At 44.0% G+C, this 18,284-nt stretch overlaps 1 long non-coding RNA gene across 8 annotated transcripts in view; it reads right to left on the bottom strand.

Annotated features, from left to right (window-relative positions):
- LOC130543452 (uncharacterized) overlaps positions 1-18,284 on the bottom strand; it is a 327,812-nt gene that overhangs the window by 216,945 nt on the left and 92,583 nt on the right. For 5 of the 8 annotated variants that reach the window (XR_008958821.1, XR_008958817.1, XR_008958819.1 and 2 more), the window contains exon 4: positions 915-1,002. This is a non-coding gene — a long non-coding RNA (uncharacterized LOC130543452). Of the gene's footprint in view, positions 1-562; positions 730-914; positions 1,003-18,284 lie in introns of all 8 variants that reach the window. The other 3 variants (XR_008958816.1, XR_008958822.1, XR_008958815.1) reach the window with 1 other exon arrangement.

Raw genomic sequence — 18,284 nt, 5'->3', positions numbered from 1 at the left:
CTGTGAGCATAGTTATTTTTCTAAAAGGGAAATGTCACCTATAGTTAAGAGTCTCTTACAGCTTGCCTCAGGAAACAAACTGAGGGTTGCTGGAGGGGAGGTGAGTGGGGGGCTGGGGTAATTGGGTGATGGGCATTAAGGAGGGCACTTCATGGAATGAGCACTGGGTGTTATATGCAACTGATGAATCACTAAATTCTACCCCTGAAACTAACAATACACTATATGTTAACTAAATCAAATTTAAATTAGAAATTTAAAAAAAAAAAACAAAGTAAAATAAAAGGGAAATGTCACTGTCTTGCTTAAAACTCTTCAGTGGCTGCCTACTGTCCTCAGGGAAAAATCTATCCTCGATCCTGTCTTTCTACAAGCCACCCTCTCCTTGCCTTTCCCTACCCCCTTAGACTCTAGGTTCTAGCCACACTGAATTATATGTTGTTCCCCAAACACACCTCCTGTTCTTTGTACCTGTTTTGTCTATCTGTCATTATCTCCCTACAAGAATGAAAGCTTCTTGGGAGAAGGAACTTTCTTTTGCTCATCACTGCTATAAACTTACTGTCTACAACAGTGCTTGGCACACAGTAGGTCTTCACGTCAGATGAAATAAGTCAATTGCTCAAGTTGGTAGAGCTTGGATTTGAGCTCAGGTCTTTCTGACTCCAGGGTTGACGCTCCTTCCTTTGTTCTAGGCTGCTTCTCATGAACAGGGCTCTCCATGGGGGCCTTGAGCACAAGTAACATAAAAATAGGAATGGGGGAGGGATAAAAATGAAATGGAATTAAAGGAGGTGCCATGGAGGGATTTCATTTATTTCCCAAATAACTTGGAGCTCCTGCCCAACACAGTACAAGATCCTCAGGCTAGAAGCCCTGGTTCTCATCTCAGCCCACTTGTAACTAGTACTCACCACCTGAGAAGTCACATAACCGTTAGACTTCCATTTCCTCTTCCAGAAAGGTAGTCTGTGGAACAAGGTGATTTAAGGTCTTGAGGGTCTACAAAAAGTAAAAGCAAAATATAATGGTTTTTGTTTATCATACCATTATTGTCCAAAGTCCTTCCTAGGGAGCTAAGTATGTCCAGACTGCAGTGTTCGCCCAAACCGCGCTTCCTTCGCTGTGTTATTTATCTATATGGGCCCAGGTAAAAATTGGCTAAAGCCTTGATAGTTTGCTAAGGACAAACTCTGTGAGCACACTTGTATGATGCCCTGTGGGTGGGGGAGCCTGCCTAGGCGCTCCAGGAAGACATTTTCTTTCTTTTTTTTTTTCCTTAAAGATTTTTTTTATTTATTTGAGAGAGAGAGAGAGAGAGAGGAGTGGGAGGGGGGGCAGAGGGAGAGGGAGAAGCAGTCTTCCTGCTGAGCAGGGAGCCCAATGTGGGGCTGGATCCCAGGACCCAGAGATCATGACTTGAGCCGAAGGCAGACACTTAACCAACTGAGCCACCCAGATGCCCCAGAAGACATTTTCATATAGTCAACATAAAGTTACCAAGGTCCTGCACATAGTGCCTGGCAAATAATTATTTAAGTAAGTAACCACCGTCATGTTCCATTCATTGAGTCTCTCAGGGAGCTACAGAGAGTTTAGGCAGGCAAGTCATACAGTCAGGTTTGTGAGTTACAGACAGCAAGACTGGAGGCAGAGACCAGTTAGAAAATCAACTGCAACAATCCAGGAGAGACTTGATGAGGCCCTGAATAAAGTCAGGGGGACATGGACAGACCAACACTCCTGGGAGGTAGAGAGTGATCGAGGGGAGATGCGATAGGAAGGCACCCCTATGGCTGGCATTGCTGGGCAGGAGAGTGATTAGTACTAATCACCACGCTCGAGGCTCGCTTGGTTCACCCATCCAGGGAGGCAAGATGCCAAGAGGCACAGGTGTTCCAAGGCGGCCTCTGCCTCTCCTGATTGCATAAACAGGCCTCCTGCCTTCCTGCCTCCTCAACATCCAGCATCCCCAGGGAGACCTGGCCTCCAGTCCAGGGTGCTCGAAGCAGAGAGGCAGAAGGGGTGCAGAGGTCCAAGAGAGGGTGAGGGCTCCTTCTGGGCATTGTTATTCAGATGCTACCAAGTCCTGGAAGGGCTGTGGTCCCTCCCGTGGGCCCAGCTTCGCATGATCTTCGCACGCTCTGCACCCGCTCGCTACCATCTGTTTCCCATCGATGCTAAGCACGGGCTCGTGCGTGTGGTCACAATCGCCCAGAAAAATCACTCTGCCAACAAATATGAAAATGCTCGATTTCATCCCCTCCCTCTCATTCTGTCTTTTTAACTGACTTATGAAATGGACATTGAAAATATTGACCCTTTCTGTAGTGCCTCCCCCAACCCCAAGGAAAATATAATGGCATCGGATTCCCCTTGATATCCACACTTTATTGAAAGGGAGGGGGACCTCACTGCACACATACAAGGGCCAAACCAAAATAGGAAATATGAGCAAAGTGGTTGCATCCTTTTGCAATCAACTATTATAAAAGCTGGCCATCCCCTGTTCAATAAGAAAACATGGAGTTTCCACCAGGCCCAGTTTTATTTTACATAATTGTAACCATCTCGCATGTCAATTAAGATAGAATGTTACCTTTGGGATGGGATCAATTAGGACCCTGAAGATTGAATTTGGAATCATGATTAGTCTGTTTTACATTTTGCGTTCATTTTCCAAAATATACAATTGTCTGATTCAGCCCAATTTTTAAAAACATATTGTAAACTTATTTATTTTTTTAAGCCAAAACAGACGTGGGAGGCCTGCTAGTAACAGGAACCCTAGCAAAATGGAGGACGGGGTGGTGGGGTTGCTATTTGATTAGAGTCGATTCTTAAATTTCCACAGCAAGAAAATATTGAATGTGGTGTAATGGTTGCTGGATTTTCTTAAGAACTGAAATCATTACGCTCTGGCTACGATCCAAGTTCTTCCTTTTTTTTTTTAGGTTACAATTTGAAACGGTGCAGAACATGCTAGAGTGTTGTAGTCATTCATGTAATGTCATTGAATTGAGCTTCTGGAAATAGACAAAGGACTTTGTGTCCCAAAATGTTCTTCTGGCGGAAAAAATTGATAGCAGCATGAGATACGCTATTACTGGGTTTGGTTCTGCCTCCAAATTTGTGCTGACTAAAGTGATTTCATGAGAGGGAGAGAGAGAGAGAAAGAAAATGGGTAAATGAGCTTGCCACTGTGTGGGGAAGCTAAATGCTTAAAATAAATGCTGTACAGAGGAAAGGCACACATTTCCCAGCAGAGATATGCAAGTTTTTTCAGGGGTCACTAACATAATGTGAACCTCTTTGCTTGCTTTTCTGAAGTTGTTTGTTTCCCAAACGGAGACGATGAACAGGCAAATGCATGACATGAACCCCCTGGGTAATTCCCCCAAGCCCTCCCCTCGCAGCCCTGCCCTCTGCAGTGTTGTCCCGCTCATTGTCACCCCTCGTCTGGAGCTTTTGCCAGATTCATCAGGACGACAGGCGAGTCCAGTTTCACCAACCAGGGATGCGGCCTGAATGCAAATCAGGCCTCAGCCTGGACCCTCCAGCCAGGACACACGGTGTTGGGCAGAAGCCCAGGCCCGGCCCATTCTTTGCCCCCTAATGCCTTTCCAAGATTTGCCATCTTCATTGCTACAGTCCCTTTCAGAAGGAAAAGCTAGAATTGTTTGTGCATGATGTGAAAGATATGTCAATAAAACTCCTTTCCACATAAATAGCACATCAAAATATTACCAAATAATGCTGGTGACTTTGCCAGCAGGCAGAGGACTCCATCTGGAGATAATATCTTCCAACTGAGAGGCGTCTAAGGTGCCCTTTCCCGGGCAACGGGCAAGTTGACCATTCTGAGGCAGAATCCCCATCCTCTCTGCACATGCAGGCTCTCAGCAATCCCCCTCCTCTCTGGTCGTGCCCAGACCACCCACAGCTGGATCTGGGAGGTGTCTGCTCCCCTTCAAACTGAACACCCTGACCCTCTTTCCTCAGTGATGGCAGCGGCATGATCCTTTTCTGACCACACTCCCATGATACCCAAGTATCCTCCAGAGGTGCCCATAAGCACAATCCTGGATTCTAAGGGGGCACAGAGCTGGCTGGCTGCACCAATATTCTCCATTCACGTGCTTCTATCAACCCGATGACCACAGCAAAGCTCACTGTTGGGTCAGCTCTCCAAGGCGTCAGAAGTGGCAGCTTCCGAACAAAGTTTTCCTCACTTTCCCCTAACTCATGGGTCTCTCCCTTCTGTTAATTCCTATGTAATTAGAGTCTGGCCACATAGAAATGCTTTTCATTGTCCTCCTTAGTTATTCAGCAAATGTCTGCTAAGTATTTATCATGTACAAAAACCAGCAAGGCAACAGGAGTAAGCAAAATATCAATGGGGCTCCCCGCTGTGTAGCTCCACGTACGGTTGACCCTTGAACAAAGTGGGCTTGAGCTGCATAAGTCCAATCATATAAAATTTTTTACAGTATGGTACTGTAAATGTACTTTATCTTATGATTGTCTTAATAAGTTTCTTTTCTCCAGCCTACTTTATTATAAGAATACAGTATGTAATACATATAGCATCCAAAATATATGCTAACTAACCATTTCTATTATTGGTAAGACTTCCAGTTCCCAGTAAGCTATTAGTACTTAAGTCTTGGGGGGAGTAAAAAATTATATGTAGATTTTTGACTGCATGGGCCTTGGCACCCCTAACCATCACATTGTTCAAGAGTCAGCTGTATCAGTGTGAATCCCAGCTGCTCTGTTGAAGTCTCAAGATTTCTGATGATCCTCAGAGAGGTTTGTACTTATGGTCACCCAGGCTCCCTTCTGTAACTGTCATCCCTACCTAGGCCCAGGTCTACCAGATCATGAAAGAAATCATTTCTACTTATTTAAATCTTCATGCAAATCTTTTGTGAGTTTTGTGAGTAGGTTTTTGGGAGAAATTACTGAGCTTGTGAAAGAAACAGGAGGGAGTGACGCAGCAACACAATGTCATGTTAAGCACTAAAAGGTTGGACCATCCCACCAGCCAAGGATTTAAATATGGGACTTCCCTTAACTTTTTCATAATTCACTCATTTCCTTCCCACTAGCTCAGCCTCATCCTTCATGATTCTCTATCCCTTTGTATTCTTCCTTCTCAGGAGGAAGAGGAAAAAAAACAAAACAAAACATATTCCCTAGAGGCGACTCTTAGAACCAGACCCCTTTTCTCGCCAAAGGGAGGTATTAGGCTTACAACAACACTCACACCCTTTGATCTCAAATACCCTTAGTGAAGCATCAAGGTTATTTTCCCAAGCAAAGAGAGTTTCCTCCCTAAGAAAAACGTTCATACCAACTGTTAAGATGATACATATTTTTCCTTATTATACAGAGAGGTGTCACACAATTCAATTCAGTGTCACCTGCCATTATCAGAATACATTCTATGCCCTTGGCACCACGCTGAGCCCCCAAACATACAAATTCTCTGAATCCCTATCACAACTTACTCTGTTGGAGAAACTGAGGCTGGGAGCAGATTCATCGTCCAGGGCCACCCAGATCTCTCTGATGCTAAGAACTAGTCTCTTAACCAATAAGTAAGTAACTCCCTCACACAATATAGCAAGATTAATTATTTGCAAGTTTCAATGAGAAGAAGAAAGATAAAAAGGCATGATCCCAGCACCAAGTGACTTACAGTATAGTGACCCATAAGAAACAGAAAGAGTTACAGGGGCGCCTGGGTAGGGCAGTCGTTAGGCGTCTGCCTTCGGCTCAGGGCATGATCCCGGCGTTCCGGGATCGAGTCCCACATCGGGCTCCTCTGCTGGGAGCCTGCTTCTTCCTCTCCCACTCCCCCTGCTTGTGTTCCCTCTTTCGCTGGCTGTTCTCTCTCTCTGTCAAATAAATAAATAAATAAATAAATAAATAAATAAATAAATAAATCTTTAAAAAGAAGAAAGAAAGAAAGAAAGAAAGAAAGAAAGAAAGAAAGAAAGAAAGAAAGAAAGAAAGAAAGAAAGAAAGAAACAGAAAGAGTTACAACTTGGAGACAGACAGACCTGGATGTAAATCCTCGCTATGTTGCGAATTTGTTGAATGACGCTGAGCAAGTTACTCACCTCTCTGAGCCACAGTGTCCACAAACAAAAAATGGAAATAATAGTATATACCTGGTTAGGTTGTTCTGGGGACCCAGTGAGAGGAGGCATGGAAAGTACTCGGTGTCGTGCTTGGTGCATGAGGAATCCCAAACGAGCGCTTTCATTATTACACAGAGTACATTATATAGCTTGCTGTGTGGATTTAGCATTTTATAATGAGACTCTTCCTGCTGCTGGATACCGTTTCTGGGCATCACCTAGATGACTACATACTGTCTCAGTACACGGCATACCACGATTCATCTCACCCTCCCCTCGCTTCACTTATCTATTGGGGAATAATAATAATATTGTTTCTCTTCTCAATATGTTTGACATCTTTATATATTTAGGCTGTTAGGTCTCTCTTTCTGTTTGCCACAAGTATTTTTCTAGACATTTCTTTGTCCTCTAATTTTGTTTAAAGTATCTTTTGACACACAGTTATTAATTTTTATGTAAATTTTATCTAAAATTTCCTTTGTGATCCCTTCCATTAGTTTTAAGTTTAAAAAATCCCTTCCTGGGGCACCTGGGTGGCTCAGTCGTTAAGCGTCTGCCTTCGGCTCAGGGCGTGATCCTGGCGTTCTGGGATCGAGCCCCAGATCAGGCTTCTCCACTAGGAGCCTGCCTCTTCCTCTCCCGCTCCCCCTGCTTGTGTTCCCTCTCTCGCTGGCTGTCTCTCTCTGTCTAATAAATAAATAAGTAAATCTTTAAAAAAAAAAAATCCCTTCCTACACAGAGATTGGAGGGTCATTCACCGACATTTTTTTCTAGTGTGAGGATATATTTTTCAGTGTAAAGTTATTCATAAGCCAAATAGATACTGAAATTTAATCCTGGTGCTTTCATCTCCTCATGAGCCACCTCAATATCCCATGACTTGAAGGAACTTGTTTAACAGTGTTAATGGTTTTTTATAACATTGTTTGGGGGATTAAATAAAAATTAAATTTGAGGGGCACCTGCGTGGCTCAGTCGGTAAAGCATTTGACTCTTGGTTTCAGCTCAGGTTTTGATCTCAGGGTCGTGAGATCGAGCACTGTGTCTAGCCCTGAGGCGGGCTCCACGCTCATCGTGGAGTCTGCTTGAGAGTCTCTCTCTCCCTCTGCCTCTACCCCCACTTGTGGGCACTCTCTCTCTCTTTTTGTCTCTAAAATAAATAAATAAATCTTTTTTTAAAAATCAGATCTGAGTCACTCACCCTAGGCAAGTTAGTCCAGCACCCCCTTCTCAAGTAGAGTGATTTCTAAAATCTAAGAAGTTGCACAGATATCCAGAAATGCATTCATGAACGTTAAAGCTCTCCTTAGCATGGCCCTGGCCCTCAAAGTGCTCTCTGTTTTCCCTGAAATTCTGAATAATTTGGAGAAAAGACTTTGGAGTGAGGCTGACACAGGTTCAAAGCTCAGCCCTCCTCTCAACTCTAATTGTCTGAACATGTTCTAGGTAAATCCTCTGAGCCTCTGTTTCCTCATTTACAAAACAGAAGAAAATAATGGAACTGACTTCAGAGATCTGTGAACATTGAAAAAAAAATGCATGTAAATCTCTTAGCACAACACCTGACAAGTAATAAGTGATCAACAAATGTCAGCTACTTTTCCATTTTCTCCACCCCAAGATGCTCGTGGTTGTTCTCGAAGTCTAGCTGCCCGGCACAGACTGTGGAATGAGATCCCTCAGGACACTACAGCAGGCAGCCTCACACTTCAGGAGAAGTCTGGCCTTCTAGCAAACTGGGGTGGCAGTAAGCCAGAGATACTAGGTCCAAAGCATAGTGTATCAGTTTTCTGGGATGGCCATACCAAAGTAACAGAAACTGGGTGGCTTCAAACCACAGAAATGTATTCTCTCATAGGCCAGAAGTCTAAAAATCAAGGTGTATGCAAGTCTGGGGGCTTTGAGAGGAAAACAGTCCCGTGCCTCTCTCCTGGCTTCTAGTGGCTGCCAGCAACCTTGATCTTCCTTGGCTAGTAGACACATCTCTCCAATCTTTCATCTTCACATCACCTTCTCCCCTGTGTCTATCTCCTCCTCTTCCACGGACATTTGTCATTGGCCTTCCTGGGTCCTCTAATCTTGAGATCCTTAACTTCATTACAACTGCGAAGACCCTTTTTCTGAATAAGATCACATACACAGGTTCTGAATAGATATATATTTTGGGGGGTCACCATTCAACCTGCTCTACAGAGGGTCATCCCTGTTAAGTGAAAGAGATGGGGTACAAGGAAGTAATATTCAGCGATACCTCAGGCTATATCCTTGAAGACCAAATGACGATGACAGCATTTAAACACCTCCTTTACACATCCAAATCAATAGAAAATGCAGATATTAAAATGGATTAAAACCAGAAGGGTAGGGGCGCCTGGGTGGCTCAGTCATTAAGCGTCTGCCTTTGGCTCACGGCGTGATCCCGGGGTCCTGGGATCGAGCCCTGCATCAGGCTCCTCTGCTGGGAGCCTGCTTCTTCCTCTCCCACTCCCTCTGCTTGTGTTCCCTCTCTCTCTAGCTATCTCTTTCTGTCAAATAAATAAATAAAATCTTTAAAAAAAAAAAAACCAGAAGGGTAAAAATGGTTATCGGCTTACTAGGTCAAAAAGTATATCCTTGGAGGAATCCATGGTCACCTGCTGAAAATTGCAAACATGAGAGTCAGGAATTTCTCCCAGTTTATTTTGAAAAGGCATTCCCAGCCTGACAAGGACTTCTTTATTCTTTCTGATATTCCTATTGATTAGAAAGGAAGATCCCAGGCAGGGGAGTGTCAAGGTGATCCGAACAGTGCAGATTTGTAAGTGCTAAAGATAAAACATGACAAACAGAGAGGAACAAGCCCCTCCACTACTCTCCCTAAAGGTATCTTCTGCCAAATGAAATAAATTATTTATGTTGTGTGCGCCATGTTTATGTATCTTTACTTCCTCTTTCCTGGCAAGTGTTTTGCAAATTGATTAAGGTTGTTATAACTGTGGTTCCTCAATTTCAAGCCCCATTTTCCTTTTCCAGGTCAACTTCAAGTGAACTTTAAGAGATTCCTCCTTATTGGAAATTTGTAATGCAAATGTAATACAAAAAAAATGTAACTTCAAAAAGAAATATTAGAAGAGAAATTTAATGACTTCATATCTGTGGTGTTATTTGTGAACATAAAGGGCATTTCCAAGTCCAAAAAAATAACCAGATCTAGCTGTTGGTTCATATAAAAAAGTTCTGTCTCTCCTAAGTATATAGATATACTTAGGAAACACTTAACACTTAACATTACTACTTACATGTGCTTATTTGATTTTGTTTAAACAAGACTTTGAACCCATTCATTTTCTTTTCAGCAAATTGTACTGAGTGCCTACACTGTGTGTTATTTCAAGTACTACTTAGGGGGTACAGTGGGAAAATCAGACACATGCCTAGTGTTACCCAACCTAGGGGACCCAACCTCTTCTTGATCTCCCACAGTGATAGAATCTTCACTGCCCTTCTAGAGTAGTTCACGCCATTGTCGAACCCTTCTGGAGTCCACAGGAAGTGGAAAGCAGATGAATGCAGATTCCTGGAGCCACTCCCCAAATTCTGACTCAGCCAGTGACCTGATATTTATATTTATATACACCTGGATGACTTATGCAGGAGCTTCCCAGGTGGTCTGCAGACTGTATGTTGAGAACTATTTACCCAGTTTTGGGTATTTGGGTATTTACCCATTTACCCATGGAGAGTACTAACCATGCTGCCAAACCTGACTTCTGTTTAAGGCTTGCGTAGGACTGAGCCTCCTCCTGGTTAGTCACAGGGCTGCACTGGGTCTCTCAGATAATCATCCTCGAATTTTGACCCACTGTCAAACTTCTACCCTTTGGAGTCACACAGAAAAAGTCTTATCTTGGTTCATTTTCTCATCAGCTATTATGGAGTGCCTGTTATGTGCTATGAATGGTTCCTGGTGCAGGGGCTCCATCAAAGAATGAAACAGTCCAAAACCCCACTAGGAGCTTACACTGGAGTGGAGCTTACACTCCTCCTCTCATTTCATGCACACATATGTGCACCCATTTCACAAACATGGATTGGACCAGGCATGGTGGGAGTAGACACAGCTTCCCCCCCCCTCCGCCCCGCTTCCAAGGATCCTGTAGTCCAAAGTGAAAGACAGATAAGTTAAACCCTGTAAGGCAGTTTATTGAGCACAAAGAGGGAAGAGTCTGCAGGTGTTATAAGAACTTAGAAAGGGGCAAGCAAGGAGAGGTTTCCAGAAGAAATGACAGTAGACCTAAGCCTTGAAGGACAAGGAGGAGTTCATAGCAGACACAGGCACATCTACATGAGATGTAGATGGAACTCAACATGATTGAAACAATAGGGGGAGGGGAAATAGAGGGATGGAGCACAGAGGTAGTCACGGACCCCAACAGTAAAGACTGAAGGTCATGGGAAGCCACTGAAGGTCATGGGGATTTCTATCCTGAAGGTCATGGGGAGCCACTGAAATGTGTCCCCCAGAATGAGGTAAACTACTCTGATTTGTGTTTTAGAAAGATCTCTCTGGGTTCAAGGAAAGGAATGGAATTAGAGGGGAGAGAGCAGAATCATAAAGTGAGTTAAGAAGAACTTATTCCAATGGAACAGGCCAGAGTGATAAGAGCCTCAATACACAAAGGCATTGTGTATGTGTTGAAGAGGGAGGCACAGAGTTGAGAGATATTTAAGAAGTGGAATTGGGAACACTTGATGACCAATTAGGTGTCCGGAGTACGGAGGAGAATGAGTCCCTAAAATAGTGGGATGGCAATTACACTCCCCAAATTTCTCTTCATTAGCCTTTCCCCAAGATTAATAACCCAGTTTTCAACTTTTAAATCACCCGGGTTCCTCCCAATCTTTATTGCTATTCACAATAAGTGAACTGAATTACTGGGAAGCTTGACCATGGTCTCTGTGGAACAGCATCCTCAAGTTGAAACCACCTACTTAAATACCCCAGCCTAGTTTAAATTATCTCCAGAGGGTCAGATCAACTAATAAAAAAGGAACTTGGTGATAATCCAAGGCAGAATATCCAAAAGTAGTGGAAATTCTCCTTGCTGAGTAACTGAATCTAAAGTTCATACAAACCAAATTACACCCTATGGCCTCTGGAAAATGATGGCAGGCTGCTGGCAATCACACAAATCCGGAAAAGTGATTACCTGAAGGGGTGGTGGAGAGAGGGGGTGTGGTGAAGGCAGAAGGAATGCAGTTAAAGAAGGGGTAAGCAGAGGCCCTCTGTTACAGTTACAATGTTTTATTCTCATGCTGATGGTGGGCACATGGGTGTTCAGTTCGTTATTTTATACACTATTTGATGGGCCTGAAATATTTCAGACATACCTAGGATCACATTCAGGATCTGTTCATGACTTCTGTGATCTGGGCCAAAGGTTCCAGGAAAAACTGCTTGCGAATTTAGCGACTTTAGCATGTGCCAACTCTCTTCACCTGGGTACTGGTAGATTCTTGTGTATCTGAGGGGATCGTCTGCATAGAGAGCAATGCCCACAGCTACCCACAGCTAGTTGTATGTTGATTGTTTCTTGGTATATTAATCACATGTATCTAGTAAATAAAACTTTGAAAATTAAAGGAAAAAGAAGGGAGACAACAGAGATCATGATTGAAGCCAGTGGGTTTTACTCAAAGCCCTAGACACTCTTTGGTGGGGGAGAAGGTTGAGCGGCCCAGGGTAGGAAATTTTAATTTCCTCCATTTCTCTTTCACAACCAGATTTTAGGCCTGCCTAGTTCACCATATACATATACGCACATACATAAATGTGTACGTACTCATATACATGGCTTATACAGACACATAAACACACGATAGGGTTAGTGACCAAGTGGACTCAACAAAGAGGGGCAACATAAAATTACTGAATGAAAATCTCATTTTGCCCTTTGTTCATCAAAGTGAAGAATCATGTTTTTCATATGCACTTCTCCATGAAGCTTTTTGTGATCCCTGGAGGGACATTAAGCTCTCACCAAGGACCAGTACCAGTAGGTGTTATGTTTTTGCTTATAGCCCTCACTCTACTAAGCCCACAGTTACCGCTCCGATACTCATCAAGTGAGCAAACAAATGAGTGAGTGAAAAATGAAAGAACAAAATAGAAAACAAATAGGTGAATGGTTCGACAATTTGTCTAATCAATTAATTCACAAATAAATTATGTCCTGTGCTCATTAAAGCTATAGGTCATCCACAATTTGAACACATATATTAATTTCTGCACATGTTCATTTCTCAGCCAGAATCCATGCCTAATGACATTTTCATGTGTAAACTCTTAGAATCAAGGCAAAAGGTCTCCCTTAAACCAACATGATTACCCTTGACAGTAGCAGTATAAACAGACTCGTGTCAGAAATTTGTTAATTATCTTTCTGCCGCTCACATCTACTTTGTTGATCTGCTTTACCATGAGAAGGCTTTTTTATAGGGCAGCATGTTGGGGGCCTCCTATGTGGAAATCTGCTAGAATACAAGCAAAGACTATCTAATTGCATACTTTCCCATCACTTTTCTTTCACGGGCAAATCCAAAGGCCAACAAGTCAGCCACAGTAGTTTCCTCAATCAACAGAAAGAAATGAAGACCTAAAATTAAAATCCAATTTGGTTTTTGTTGGGCACTTCCTGGCAGGACCGTGATAGATGGAATAGTGAAATGCAAAGATGTCATTAAGGAGTTGACCATCTAGATAGGGTTGCAGACATTTCATTCGTTTACTTGCTTAACTATTGTTTATTTAACAAGTGCTATGAGCCAGGAACTTTGGGTAAACCCTGCCAATAGACATGAACAAAGTGGCATGATTGCAGTACAATAGGCAAGGCAGATATTAAGCATAAAGCATACATACAAATACAAAATTTTAAATGTTGCATAGGAAAAGAATGAGATTCTATGAATGAGATTCTATGAAAGAGCATAGCACATTCCCCCGAAGTTAAAAATAGAGCTACACTACAACTCAGCAATAGCACTGCTGAGTATTTACCCCAATGATACAGATGTAGTGAAAAGAAGGGGCACATGTACCCCAATGTTCATAGCAGCAATGTCCACAACAGCCAAACTGTGGAAGGAGCTGATATGTCCTTCCACAGATGAATGGATAAAGAAGATGTGGTTCATATATACAGTGGACTATTACTCAGCCATCAGAAAGGATGCATATCTACCATTTACATTGACATGGATGGAACAGGAGGGTATTATGCTCAGTGAAATAACTCAATCAGAGAAAGACAATTATCATATAGTTTCACTCATATGTGGAAATTAAGGAACAGCGCAGAGGACAATAGGGGAAGGGAGGGAAAACTGAATGGGAAGAAATCAGAAAAGGAGACAAACCATGAGAGACCCTTGACTCCAGGAAACAAACTGAGGGTTGCAGAAAGGGAGGTAAGAGGGGGGATGGGGTAACTGGGTGATGGGCATTAAGGAGGGCACGTGACATGATAAGCACTGGGTGTTATAGGCAACTGATGAACCATTGAACATTATGTCAAAACTAATGATGTGGTATATGTTGGCTAATTGAAATTTAAATTTAAAAAAAAGAAAGAAAGCATGGTAGCGGATAACATACTTTATTTTGTTCTATTTTTTATTTATTTATTTGAGAGAGAGTGTGGGGAGGGGGATAGTGGAGGAGCAGAGGGAGAGGGAGAGGCAGACTCTCCACTGAGCAGGGAGCCCGATGCGGGGCTCGATCCCAGGACCCCGGGATCATAACCTTAGCTGAAGGCAGATGCTTAACTGACTGAGTCACCCAGCACCCAGAGGAAAATATACTTTAAAGGGAGAGTTCAGAGGTGATCTCTCTGAGAAAGTATCACTTGTGCTGCCCCCTGTCTGTGACACTTACATTTCATGGTACAGCGAATATAATAGGAGCTGACACAAAAACGCACAAAGGTCTGCAGACATACAGGTTGAAAAGGCATTTACCTCCAACTAAGGGACAACTCCTTGGAAGAGGTGTCCCTTTACATCTCCTGGAAGGATGGGCAGAGATCGGACATGTGGAGAATGAACAAAGGAACAGAAGAAAGAAAGCAAAGTGTGTCTAAAAAAACAGCAAGTAGTGGAGTGTAGCTGAGGAACAACATTCAGGGAATGATCAAAAACACCAGATAGTGGAGGGCCTAGAATGCCAGGCCAAGGAATTTAAACATTATTCTATAGGCAGTAGGGAGCCATAGAAGGCTTACGAGCAGGGTAGTGGGACCTTCAGACCTGTGTTTTCAGAAGATCAGAATGGCAGGTGGATGGAGAGTGGATCATATAGAAGGACACAGCAACACTGGGCAGAACAACCAGATCCAGATGGGCTTAGTAAAGACAAGCAAAATTTCTATGGTCCGCCTGAGAATAGGGACCTGAAATGGGACAGTGAGCATAATAATGGAGAAGGCATGACAAATGCCAAAGTCGGGAAGATGACGTGCCTGGCTGGCCATCGTCCAGTCCTGATTGGCTTTGGAAATGACCGGGTAGTATCAGTTGAGATGCTAGTGTCTTGAATCTCTGGGACCAGGGAGATGGTGGTGTCACTAAGCAGACAGGTAATCAACCAGGAGGAGCAGGTCTGAGAAAGAGATGCTTTCTTTGGTTTGGGATATGCTGTGTTTAGGGACTGGCAGGGCCTTCTGTCCAGCAGGCTGTGTAAGTTCAGGTCCGTAGCACCCCAGCGAGATGCCCAAGCCAAAGGCCAGTGGGCAGACTCAGTGGGGCAGCCATAGTCAGGGCCTGGAGCCCCAGGGCTCTGCATCTGTTCTGTTTAGCTGGTGAGTTACCGTGAAGTATTTACTGTAGTCAAGCCTCCCTGAGAACAGGGACTATAGCACCTAACCTAATATTCTCTGGGATTATTACTGCTAATAACTCTTTATTGGGGAAATCAAATAGCTGTAACTTTTCACTGTTGTTGGAAGAGCTTGAGGGGTGAGTCATGTATTACCCACAGAACTCTGCCCACACTAGCCACATAGTAAAATTAAGTTCAAATAAAATGGTTTGGAAGAGTGTTTCATTTCACAAAGGCTTACATTCTTCCTCTTACTGGAAATGAGTGTTACAGGGCATTAAAAAGCTCTATGCCCTATGTGGTGTTTAATATAAGGGTTCCAGTTTTTTCTTCAATCTACATGAGATCAATACTAAAATCCATAAGCAGTAAAAGCAGTTACAATAGGCCTTTACACTGATCGCCCTGTACACTTTATGAAACACTTGCCAATGTTACACTTCAGACCCTCAAAACAACCCAGCAGAGTCAGTTTTGCTGCCCCCGCTTTCCTTCCAGAGAAGCTGAGGCTCAGAGAGGTCATATGAGGTGCCCAAAGCCACCGAGGCAGGAAGCATCAGAGCCAAGGTGGAGTCTAGAGCTTTGTCGTATTTGTATCATACTGTACAGCATTTCACAGTGTACCGTGCACCGTCATGAGAGCTTAGTAGATCTTCTGGGGCCCTGTAGCTGACCATTATTGACTCCCCTCCAAGGTAGAAGGACCTGAGAGGCAGAAAGACTGCATGGCGGTCCCAAGGAGAGTGGCTGCACCAGGACTCCTGGCTTGGGCTCTTTCTATTCTCTCCCCACCCTGTGCAGACCTCCTTCTAAGACACCCAGAACAGAGTCCATCGATTATTGTTACTGTCAGACAACTGGGATTTCCATCTGCCACATACTATAGGACTAAAATAGTCCCCCTGAACTCTTCCTTCTTGACACATCCCAACCCTACATGTACTACCAAGACAGACACCTAAACAACACTGCCCTTTTCTTGAAATGCTTCCAAGTCTTCAGATCTGAGAGCCCCCAATCAAACTTCATGGCTTTCACCCATCTATACCATCACAATTTCATCCCCCTCAAAGCAACTCAATCTAGTATGCCAGCCGATGACCACTCCTGTGAGTCTGCTCAATTCATCACACGGGCCAATACACAGAGAATACAAGAGTAACTCTGCCTGGTACAGAGCCTGAGAAGTAATTTGAATGTAACTGAGCTACCTTGAGCCACTTATCCTGGAGCCTGTTATCAATGGGTATCACAAACCATACTCCAAAAGCATTGAAGGGCAATACAGGTTTTTACCAAAGGCTTCTTAATGGAGATGGAGTGGGAGATCTACGTTTCATATCAGAAAGCAGAACTTCCTCTAACTCATCCTTGGAAATCGCTCTGTTCCCCGAAGTGCCTCTCCCTCTAGTTGCTGCCACCCCTCCCTCTTCTCCCTGAAACTTCTGGAGACTCTTCCCTTTCTGCGGCCACTCCCGCCACACCCTGTAGCTCTTCTCTTTGTAGAGAAGTCGGCATCCCCACCAACTAACCCCATTCGGGAAACCTAGAAACATTCCTTGGGATCCGTTCTCTTTAAAAATTCAGGACCTTTTGAGCAGGAAGAGAGACAGAGTTGGAAAAAACTTCTAAAACTATTGATTTAATTATTGTTCCTGCCACCAAATAAACACATAATAGCCAACATCTTCTGTCTCAGATTATTTGCATACTTTCTCCCTAAGTCTCAAAACAGTCCTGTAAGGCAGGTATCGATCCCGATTTTACAGATGAGTATACTGAGGCTTAGGGAATTAAGCTACTTGCCAGCTACAGCTGCTACAGTACAGACCCAAGGCTATCTGACTCGGAAAACCATGCATCCCCTGCACATTGGACAAAAACAGAAACCACAGGCTGCTTTCCTTTGGGAGCCGCCCTCTCCTTCCCAGCCACCCAGCTCAAGCCAGCTGCAGCCCTCCCCCTCCCACCCCGTGTTTCCTCTGGCCAGAGGTGAAAGGAAGCTTATTACCTTTTCAGCTGATAGACCCACTTCCTGAGCCAGCCCTGGGTGCTAGTGCACACATGGCCCAGCTCCCTCATGCCCGGAGACCTGCTCACCAGCCTCTAGTCACATCTGGAACATATTTAAAATCACCTCTAACCACAACGGCAAAATTTTTGAGTCAAAGATAGCAAGAGACGAAGCAAGTGGCTTAGGCTCACTAGCTCAATTTCAGTACAGATCTGCACCCCCACTTCTTCGACTCTCATGGGCTCTGCTCGGACAACTTCACATGGGAAGTTGGATCCAGTTGGTTCTGCTTGAGAGCATGGACGCTCCAGTTCTCCTCTGGCCTCAGGGACTCCCCTTGCAAGGGGGGGGAGCAGTGGGAAGTGGTCTAAGATGTCTAAGCATCAGCTTTGGAACCACACTGACCCAAGTGTGAGTCCTCAGTCTGCCACTTACTGTCCATGTGACCCAGGGTGAGCTCCCTAACTGCCCAAGCCCTTGCTTCCTCAGCTGAGTAAGAGGGCTGTTCGGGAGTAATGAGACCATGCCTGCTCCTGAAACAAAGTCCTCTGAAACTGTAATTTAACCTTAGTATTAGTTCCAAGGGCTGCCTCAGTTCTCCTGCAAATTCCCAAACACTGGGGCATTAACCTCTGGGCTCCCAGTTTCCTCACCTGCATCGGCAGGATGGGCTCAGTCATCTCTCAGTCCCGTCCTGCACTGATTATCTATGAAGTAACCTCCATTTCGCATTTTTCCCCCTATTCGTTGGATGAAAATAAAATCACTCACTCCCAAAACCTCTTGGAAAAAGAGGGACTCCACTTGGCATGGGCTTTTGCTGGAAACGGCTCTTCTTTTCCAGAATTAGAATGAAAAGCATGTGTTGTTTACTGTTTGTTCAGGTTCTGAGGGAAAGAGAAATGATAGAATAGCTTCATGTGACAAGGAGATCTGGGGCAGGAGGGCAGGAAGTGTTAATATGTCAAATCCACAGTCCAGGACCCCAGAGGGTCTCCTCCTCATTACAGGTTTGCCCAGAGAGCACACCTGTTGTGTGATAAGAATAAAAGAATTCTCAGAGACCTCCCTCCTCAAGTGAACTCTACCAATCAGAACCCAGGGAGTGATGGTCAATATTGAAGGGTGCCAAGTAGGGGAGGCAGGGAGGTGATGAGATGATGATTATCCCATGATAGGGGGAGGGAAAAGCAGGAGAAAGAGAAATGGTACAAAGATCTGGTCCCAAATCAGCCAAAGCCCTGCTGTTGGCCAGGCAAGC

Source organism: Ursus arctos, unplaced genomic scaffold (genome assembly GCF_023065955.2).
Source record: "Ursus arctos isolate Adak ecotype North America unplaced genomic scaffold, UrsArc2.0 scaffold_12, whole genome shotgun sequence".
In the NCBI taxonomy this organism is placed as follows: domain Eukaryota; kingdom Metazoa; phylum Chordata; class Mammalia; order Carnivora; family Ursidae; genus Ursus; species Ursus arctos.
Note: the sequence above shows the minus strand (reverse complement) of the source record. Positions and strands in the feature narration are given on the sequence as shown.